The 9,007-nt window shown below is 38.5% G+C and overlaps 1 long non-coding RNA gene across 1 annotated transcript; it reads left to right on the forward strand.

Annotated features, from left to right (window-relative positions):
- Positions 1-453: 453 nt before the first annotated feature.
- On the forward strand, positions 454-6,096 carry LOC125755413 (uncharacterized). Its single transcript, XR_007411910.1, has 3 exons — positions 454-1,337; positions 2,823-3,491; positions 4,481-6,096. It is a non-coding gene; the product is annotated as an uncharacterized LOC125755413 (long non-coding RNA).
- The last annotated feature ends 2,911 nt before the right edge of the window (positions 6,097-9,007 follow it).

Genomic DNA, 9,007 nt, shown 5'->3' on the forward strand with positions numbered 1-9,007 from the left:
AGCACAAACTATTCAACACAATTATCCTGAAATCTACACATACGTTTTTAAAAAGATTTATTTATTTGTTAGAGGGGGGAGGGGCAGAGGGAAAAGGAGAGAGAATGTGAAACGGACTCCTCACTGAGCATGAGCCCCAGGAGGGGCTCTATGCCACAACCCATGAGATCCTGACCTAAGGGGAAACCAGGTGTTGGTTGCTCAGGGGACTGAGCCACCCAGCTGCCCCTGAAATCTGCATATACATTTTATTTTTTAGAAAGATTTTATTTATTCACTTGAGAGAGAGACAGAGAGAGAAGGAGCAGGTCAAGGGGATGGGCAGAAGCAGAGGGAGAAGCAGACTCCCCGCTGAGCAGGGAGCCCCACATCAGTCTCCATCCTGGGACCTCAGATCAGGATCTGAACTCAAAGCATCTGCTTAACCTGCTGAGCCACCCAGGTGCCCCCCCCCCCCCCCCCGCCATATACATTTTAAAACATATTTATTGGGATCTGCTGTGTGCAAGTCGACTTTGCTACCCAAGGAGGTGGGAGGTTTAGATTCATTTATTTGCTATGTGCCAAGCATGAGGCAGACAAAATGACTGTTCTCTTGGTGTTTTCATTCTAGTAGGGGAGACATAATTAAACAAGAATATATTAAATAGCAGTGAATCCTCTTTAGAGAAATAAAATAAGTTTCTGTGCTAGAGGGTGTCTGGGGTGCTGCTTTGGGTTGGATGGTCTGGTCTGGGAAAGCCTCTAGGATAATGTAGGTATACTACTTAGCATATAGTAAGTGCTCTGGAAATGGTAGCTATTATTTGGATGATGATACTGGCTCATGCAATACGTCTTGCTTTGCCAGTTGTGTGCGAGGCACTGTTCCAGCCTGGTGATACAGTGATAAGCTGCAGTCCCTGCTCTTACAGGGAAGACAGATGTACATGCAGTTTTGATAAAAATATAGAGTAAATGCTGATGGGGGAGGGTGCTAATTGGTTGGAGTTCAGAAGTGGGAAAATCCTCTGCATGGAGCTTCTTAGGCTCAAGGAAGGCACATGGTAGTGTTAAGAGAAGTGACTCACATACTGTGATTTGTTTTTGTCATAGTGCTGTGGTGTGTGTGTGTGTGTGTGTGTGTGTGTATGTGCACACTAACCATATTTACTCAGTTCCCCCCTAAACAAGGATTTACAGTAAGATTACTGGTAAAATTTCTAGCCACTCTAGAGAACTCTATAAAGCTACTGTAATTTAATACCTAAACTAATTTGACTTCAAGCTTTGGTTTTAAAAGCACTATGTCTTAACTCCTTTCACAGGGGACGGAGAAAGAGAGGATGGAAAAGAGGGTAATCTGACTTTAATACACCATTTTTAATGCCATGGAGATGAGGTAGAAAACACATATACCACAAATATGGGGAATGAATACAGAAGCAGACTATTGATCTCTCTAAAAAAAAAAAAGCATAGTTATGGAACTCTCTGTTGTAAATTAAGCAGATATAATCAGATAAATTCCTCTTAATATTTGCAGTGCCAGAAACTGCACACTGGCAGTCTTTTGCACCCTGCATGCCTATTTGCTTTAGGCTCTGCAACATTTTAAGTTCTTTTGAATTAGCTGAAAACATTCGAAGAACAGGGGTCTTTACAAAAATATCTGGATTTCTGTCTCCTGGAAAATCAGAAACACTAGGCCCCTGTTACATGTGGGTGAACAGTGGCTGGAGAGTAGCCTTCTAAGAGTGCACATGTTCCCAGTTATTCAGAAGGTCTCTCACCACTTACTGACACAGTAGTGTCTGTTGTCACTTTAATCCCACGCTAGCACTATTATTTTTCTTAGAGTAGAATTAGGAGGAAAATGTATCCTATCCTAATGTATCCCTATCTCGGTCAAAATTGTGAAAATGAAAGGTTGACCAAGGACCATATGTTTCAAGGAGGAATAAGAGCATATTTCTTTATCAAAGTAAAGAATATTCCCTTATCTTTAATGTGCAAAGTTGAAAGAACACTGTCTGTCCTGCTTGGCCCTCATAGGGAGTTAGCCTAGCCTCTACTACACTGAAAGTAGGTGCTCCGTGGACTGAGTCCATTCCAGAAGGAAGACATTAGAGCTCTTTTCCTGAGGGCTACCAAGAAGTGCCAAGGGAAAGGAGAAGAGGAGGAGGGGCAAGGAAGGCATTCCTGGGAGAGATCGGAATGTGGGAAAGGGAGACCAGGCTACAGGAGTGATTTACTTTGTAGAGTAATGATAGTAGAGGCTCTGATATCAGGGGGAATAAATGTTTTCTGGCAGCTGGCAGGGTTGGGGAGAATCTTGAAGTTCTTAGAAGTAACTCCTCGGCGACAGGAAGGAAGGAATTGCTGGGATTTTCAGAGGGCTATGACTCCTGTCCGATTGATAGGCTCTTCTTTCTTTACCACTTTGGACAGACTGGAGGAAAAGGTGAAGGGATCGGCAAAGGCCTTTTGGAAGACAAACTGCATTATGTGTCTCTCTGATTTTCTCACGGGGTTGTGAACTCCTAAAGGCTTTGCCACATTTTACTGATAAATATTTGTGACCCATCAGACATGGTGGGCTAGATTACAAAAAGTGTTGGAGAAAGATTATCTACCTTCTGCAGCCACAACAAGGAAGTTTGTCTGCCTACAGCTAGGGATAAAATAGCAGTGTGTCCCTAGTTATAATTGTAGCTAGGGAAAAGTTCTTATGCGTGTGGGAGGAGATACATAGAACTTGAAATAAATGTTAGGAAGGTGAGATTAGGTTTTTAAAAGCAATTCTTAATAAGTTTTCTTGTTAAATCTGATTATCTTTTCAGAAATAAAAATGGAAAGAAGCCTGGTGCACAGGAAACAGTGCTGCCCACCTGCTGCATGAGAGGGGCTGCTAATCTCTCCACTGTTCTTTATCTTGTAATGCGGTCACTCCTCCCTATTGTATCTACTACAGGACATCTGCAATCTGGAAAGAAACCAATGTGGGAGTGAAAATGAAGACAACAGCTTTTAAATATATTTTAAAAAGACTTTTATTTATTAGAGAGAAAGAGAGAGAGAGAGAGAGAGAGAGAACAAGTGGGGGGAAGGGCAGAAGAAGAAGCAGGTTCCCCACTGAGCAGAGAGAGGCTGCTAAAGTGCTCCATCTCAGGACCCTGTCATCATGACCTGAGCCAAAGGCAGCCACTTAACTGCCTGAGCCACCCAGGCGCCCCAAGACAATAGCTTTTAAAATGCTAGAATAATGAATAACTCTCAACAGGGCTCTGGAGTCATAAATTCTGACACTTATTTTCCCAAATAAAGCACCCTGAAAGTTTACTGTTTACCCTGAAAGAGACTGTTTGGAAAGTTTCACAAATAATGATTTTTTTTTTGAGGGGGGGAAATTTTGTTCATAAGTGGTTAAAGGATTAGATTTAGAGACATTCTATAATAACTGGGTAACTGAAGACCACAGGCCAACTTAGAATTGTTTGAAGGCTGGTGAGGTAAGTTAACCAATTCTCTTAACTGTTAGTTAGGCATAAAAGGCCCTATGCTCTACAGGGAAGCATTTATTACTGTCACAGTGTGGGCAGTGAATATAAATATAAATTTGTGAAGCTCCATATCCGCATATACACAGAGATTGTCATAGAGAGGAAGGAGGAGGGAAGGAAGGAGGGAAGGAAAAGGAAAAGAGAAAGCAGAGAGCATATAAGTCACAAGCACTGGCAGAGAGAAGAAAGAAAGAAAACAGGGAGGAAGGGGAGTTTGGGGAGGAACCGCTTTGAATGCCTCTCTGCCTTGTCTGGGCTCCCTCCAAAGGAAAGCTGACCACATGGCCCTGCCACTCTGGCCTTCAGTGATTTCTCAGGGTTGGGTGTCGGCCCAGAAACAGTCAGTCTCCAAACTGGCTCACAGCTCCTGAGGGAGCCTGGCACAGAGTGTTTTATTATGGGATCCTCTTTTGGTGACCAGAGTGTAAGACAGCAGATTCGTCACCTGTTCACAGCCGCAGTAGAAGCTGAAAGATGGTCAGGTAAGGTGGTTAGGCAGAAGCCATGTGAGAGTAGAGAAAAGTGGAGAGTAGCAGGAACTCTAGAAGCAGAGCAGCAGGTGACTGATGCTAGTGACTGAATCACTGAGTTACTAAAGCTACACTGGGAACTAGTGGCCTGCGAGCTTCCAAACTCACTCTTTGAGGACCAGGGCCAAGAGTGAGCTAAAGGTCAGTGGTGAGAGAAGCCCTCCCCAGGTACAGGGAATCAAGTTATGCATTTCCTGAGAATTAAAAAAAATAATAATATCAGTCTGCATTCTGCATGTTATTATCAACAAAATCTGGCACTTCTAAGGAATGTTAGTGATAAAATACTCCTCCCAGAAAAATCTTGATGTTGTTCTAAATTGTCAACAATTGCTGCAGTTCACATAGAGTTTTTAGTAATGTATACATATATTCCAGCTTAGCACATTTTAATTATTTATCCTTTAGGAAAAAAAAAGTATCCCGCATACAAGTCAATTTGGAGAATTCTCCATTATACAATCTGCTTTCCGTATATGTGGACTTTATTCATTTCAAGTGTGAACTGATATCGGTCAAGCTATCGTCCAGCACAGTTTCTGTCTACAACTCCTGCGTTTAATAATTGCTGCATTCAAATCATAGATTTGAAGTAAACGACAATAGCTCAGTGGTTACAAAGTTAAAGTAAGAGAACTTATTTTCCTGTGAGTGACTGCTTGAATTTTTTGTGTTTAAAATTTAAAACACACATACACTGAAAACTATGAAACATTACCTGAAGAAGTTAAAGAAGGCACAGATTAATGGAAAGATTTCCCATATTCATGGATTGGAAGACTTAATATTATTATTATATTATATATATTTTAATATTATTAAGGTGTTAACACTAACCCAAAGCAAACTACAGATTCAGTGTAATTCCTATCAAAGTCCCGAAGTTATTTCTTGCAGAAATAGAAAAATCCATCCTAAAATTCATATGGAATATCAAGGAACTCTGAATAGCCTCAAAATTAGCTTGAAAAGAACAAAAGTTGGAAGTCTAACACTTTTCTGATTTTAAGACATATCACAAAGCTAGATTTATCAAATCACTGTCGTACTGGCATAAACACAGACTCATAGGCCAGTGAAATAGAATAAAGAGCCCAGAAATAAATCCTTATATACATGGTCAAATAATCTTTGACAAGAGGGCCAAGGACACTTAATGAATAAAGACAGTCCCTTCAACAAGTGGTTGGAAAAACTGGACATCAACATGCCAAAGAATGAAGTTGGACCCTTACCATATATACAAAAAAAGAGGGAGGGAAGCTTTTTGAAAACACAAACTTCTATGAAAACTTCCTTGCCCCAAGTTTAGTTCACAGCCTCCATAAGATTACCTGTGGAGGGCAAATACAAATCCTAAAAGTCTGTGCAAATACTAGTAAAAAAGCTTTAGCAATCTAAGTAGATATCCATAACTTGTTCCATTTGTCAGAAACACAATTGGATTCAACTGTTCTTTTATAAACTAATGAATTTTGTGTTATCATACCTCTCTCGTGGCTAAAATTTTCAAATGAGAGCTATAAGATTTCTGTTTGTGTCTTCATGTTTATATATGTAATGTATGTGATACTCTTCAACCTCTGGATGATACTGTCATAAGTTGTAAAAGGACTCTATTTAACTGGCTTAAAAAATAAGCACTTACATAAATTAAGACTAGTGAAATGAGCTTATGTTGTCTCTATTAGATATTTAAGATTATAAAATTGTGAATTCAACCTAAGAATAAAACATATAATAAAAGAACATATATAATAAAAAATAAATTACTTAGTGTATGTCAAGCACAGAAGGAGAGAGAGAGAAGCCACATGTTTAACTTTATAGACGCTTTGCTTCTATAATGTTTTTGATATTACAAAAGTTGTCAATGAGAAAAATAAGATGATGGCTAACTTTGTCTAATGTCTCATGAAATTTTCACGAGTAATCTAAACATAATTATTTAGAAATGTGAGTTAAATACATGTAAATAGAATAGGTTTATAAATGAACTTTTCAACAGTGATTACATTTTATAAAATATGGCTACTTAAAAATAGTTTCCAAAATCTTTTTGGTAACTTGAATCTTTAAAGTTATACTAAGTTAAATTAAATTGATATACTAGATATATATTGAATACTTAGATCATTTCCAATAAGATAAAATGCTGAAACATTAAATACTAAATATAGGGATCCCTGGGTGGCTCAGCAGTTTAGCGTCTGCCTTCCGCTCCAGGGCGATCCTGGAGTCCCTGGATCAAGTCCCACATCGGGCTCCCTGCATGGAGCCTGCTTCTCCCTCTGCCTGTGTCTCTGTCTCTGTCTCTCTGTCTCTCATGAGTAAATAAATAAAATCTTAAAAAAATATACCAAATATAAATTTATCTGCTTTGGCTTTTTCTTTTTCTTTTCATTAAAAGACTTTATTTATTCATGGGAGACAGAGAGAGAGAGAGAGAGAGAGAGTCGGGGGCAGAGACACAAGCAGAGGGAGAAGCAGGCTCCATGCAGGGAACCTGACTTGGGACTCGACCCTGGGTCTCCAGGATCAGGCTCTGGGCTGAAGGCGGCACTAAACCACTGAGCCACCCAGGCTGCCCTGCTTTGGCTTTTTCTTACAGAGAAACAAAAGACATTTGGCCTGTTAATAACATATTCTTCTTGTCACACTGAAAAAAAAATTATCTAGGAGCAAATACTCCTAGAAATTCTAAAATGATATATTTATACATTTGCTAATCTACTACAGAATGTTGGGATGTAACAAATACTTCACAACTGGCAGCTTCCAAGTTTTCACTAAAATTAGGATTCCTGAGAGTTAAAAATTCTAATCAACATATGTAACTAAAAATGCTAGAAATAGGAAAAAATTCTGTAGGCAAAATATACAAATAAGGTAGGATATGTTTTTGATAAAAAAAAAGATATGAGGTATGATGTGTTTTTGTTAAGGGAAATAGAAAGTAATCTTGTCCTAGTTTAGAGGTTATTTAAAGTTTGTTTCCAAATTAAAAAAAAAATAGGGATAAAGGACAAAAACTAAATAGATATGGAAAGTTGCAAAGAAGACAAAGAAGGAGAGAGAAAATCTTATCCTGTATAGTCAAGCTGGCTAAAATTAAATGAATTTATTTATAAAGGTTTAAAAAATAAGCTTTAATATCAAGAGCATACCTATGCAAGGAAACCAGAATGGCATCCCCAAATATGCCTCTTTGACATAAAATTTATTTTGAGCTGAAGGCAACCAAGAAGCAGCAAAGCCAGAAAAAGTTCCTCCTTTTCTTCATAAAGGCAGGACATTTATTCTCCTTTTGCTGGAGACAGACTCTTATCAGTTTAGAGATGGCACCAGAAAAATCTGCAAACAAATCTTACTCCATTTGTTTCCTCCTGCATATTTACCTTCCCACAGGATTTATTAGAAATGCAGAGTATCAAGCCCCATGCCAGACCTGCTGAATCAGGAACTCTGGGGATGGGACCGAGCAGTATGTGTTTTAACAAGTCTTCCAGGAGATTCTGATGCTCCTTGGCTAAAATAGTACCCTGTCATTTCTGGGATTTTTTTCAAGAACGGGCATTCATTATAATTCTTGCTAATGAGTCATTAGGTCTACTAGGAGAACTTCTGAAAACTGTTCTCACTCCTGAGTGAAAATCAAAGGGAGTGAGTTTTTCTTCTTCCTCTGGAAATTGTGTCTGGATGCTTAGAAATATTGCAGTTATGTTGCTACAAAACCAAGAATGACAGTAAAACCAAGACCAGCAGAGCAGAAAGATGGAAAAGATCTGGATTCTTAATAGCATCACTGAACTACAACCTTCCCTGAAACTTATTCTACCTCTAGACATGCTTTTGAGTCAAGAAATATCCTTATTTTTAAAGAGAATTTGAGTCAGGATTTCTGTTACTTGCAATCAAATATATCTGATAGTCTGATACATTAGATTTGCTAATATTTTAGCAAAATTTAAAAAAATTATTTTAGAAAGAGAAAGAGAGAGAGAGAGAGAGAGAGAGAGAGAGAGAAGGAATGAGCAGGGGGCAAGGGGGCAGAGGGAGAGAGAGAATCTTAAGCAGGCTCCATGCCCAGCGCTACATGGGACTTGATCTCATGACCCTGAGCTGAAGTTGAGTCAGATGCACAACCAACTGAGCCACCCAGGTGCCCCTTTACTTTAGATTTTTAAATGTATATTCATTAGTAAAAATAGACCAAGATTTATTTTATTTTTGCTGGCATTGTTAGCTATTAGTATCAGGATTGAACTTCTTAATAAAGTAAATTGGGGGGCACCTGGCTCAGTCAGTTAAGTGTCTGCCTTCAGCTCAGGTCATGATCCCAGGGTCCTGGGATTGAGTCCTGCATTGGGTTCCCTGCTTAGCAGGAAGTCTGCTTCTCCCTCTCCGTCTGCTTGTGCATTCTCTCTTGCTCACTCTCTCTGTCAAATAACTAAATAAAATCTTTAAAATCTTTAATAAATTGGGAAGCTTGTAGTAATTTTTGTTATGTAAATAATTTAACTCAGGAATTAGCTGTTCTTTAAGATATGTTAGACTTTAAAGTACATAAGACGTGAAAATAATCTGAAACTAGTACTTTTTTTAAAAGTTAGATCTTTTGCTACATTTTCAAGTTCTTTGATTATTTGGCTAATTTTCTCTCTTTGTGAGCCAATATTAGTAATTTATATTTTTAAAAATCTGTCTATTTCAGGGCACTTAGCTAGCTCCGTGGATGGAACATTCCACTCTTGATCGCTGGGTCGTGAGTTCAAGCCCCACAATGAACACAGAACTTACTTTAAAAAAATCTATTTCATGTAGATTTTCTAATTTACTGCTATATTAGAAATCTTAGAATTAAAAAACAATTTTTGGTTATATTCCCTTCTCATTATATATATTTGTGTTTTCTTGCCCCCCCTTTTTTTACTT

Source organism: Canis lupus, chromosome 7 (assembly GCF_003254725.2).
Source record: "Canis lupus dingo isolate Sandy chromosome 7, ASM325472v2, whole genome shotgun sequence".
Classification (NCBI taxonomy): Eukaryota; Metazoa; Chordata; class Mammalia; order Carnivora; family Canidae; genus Canis; species Canis lupus.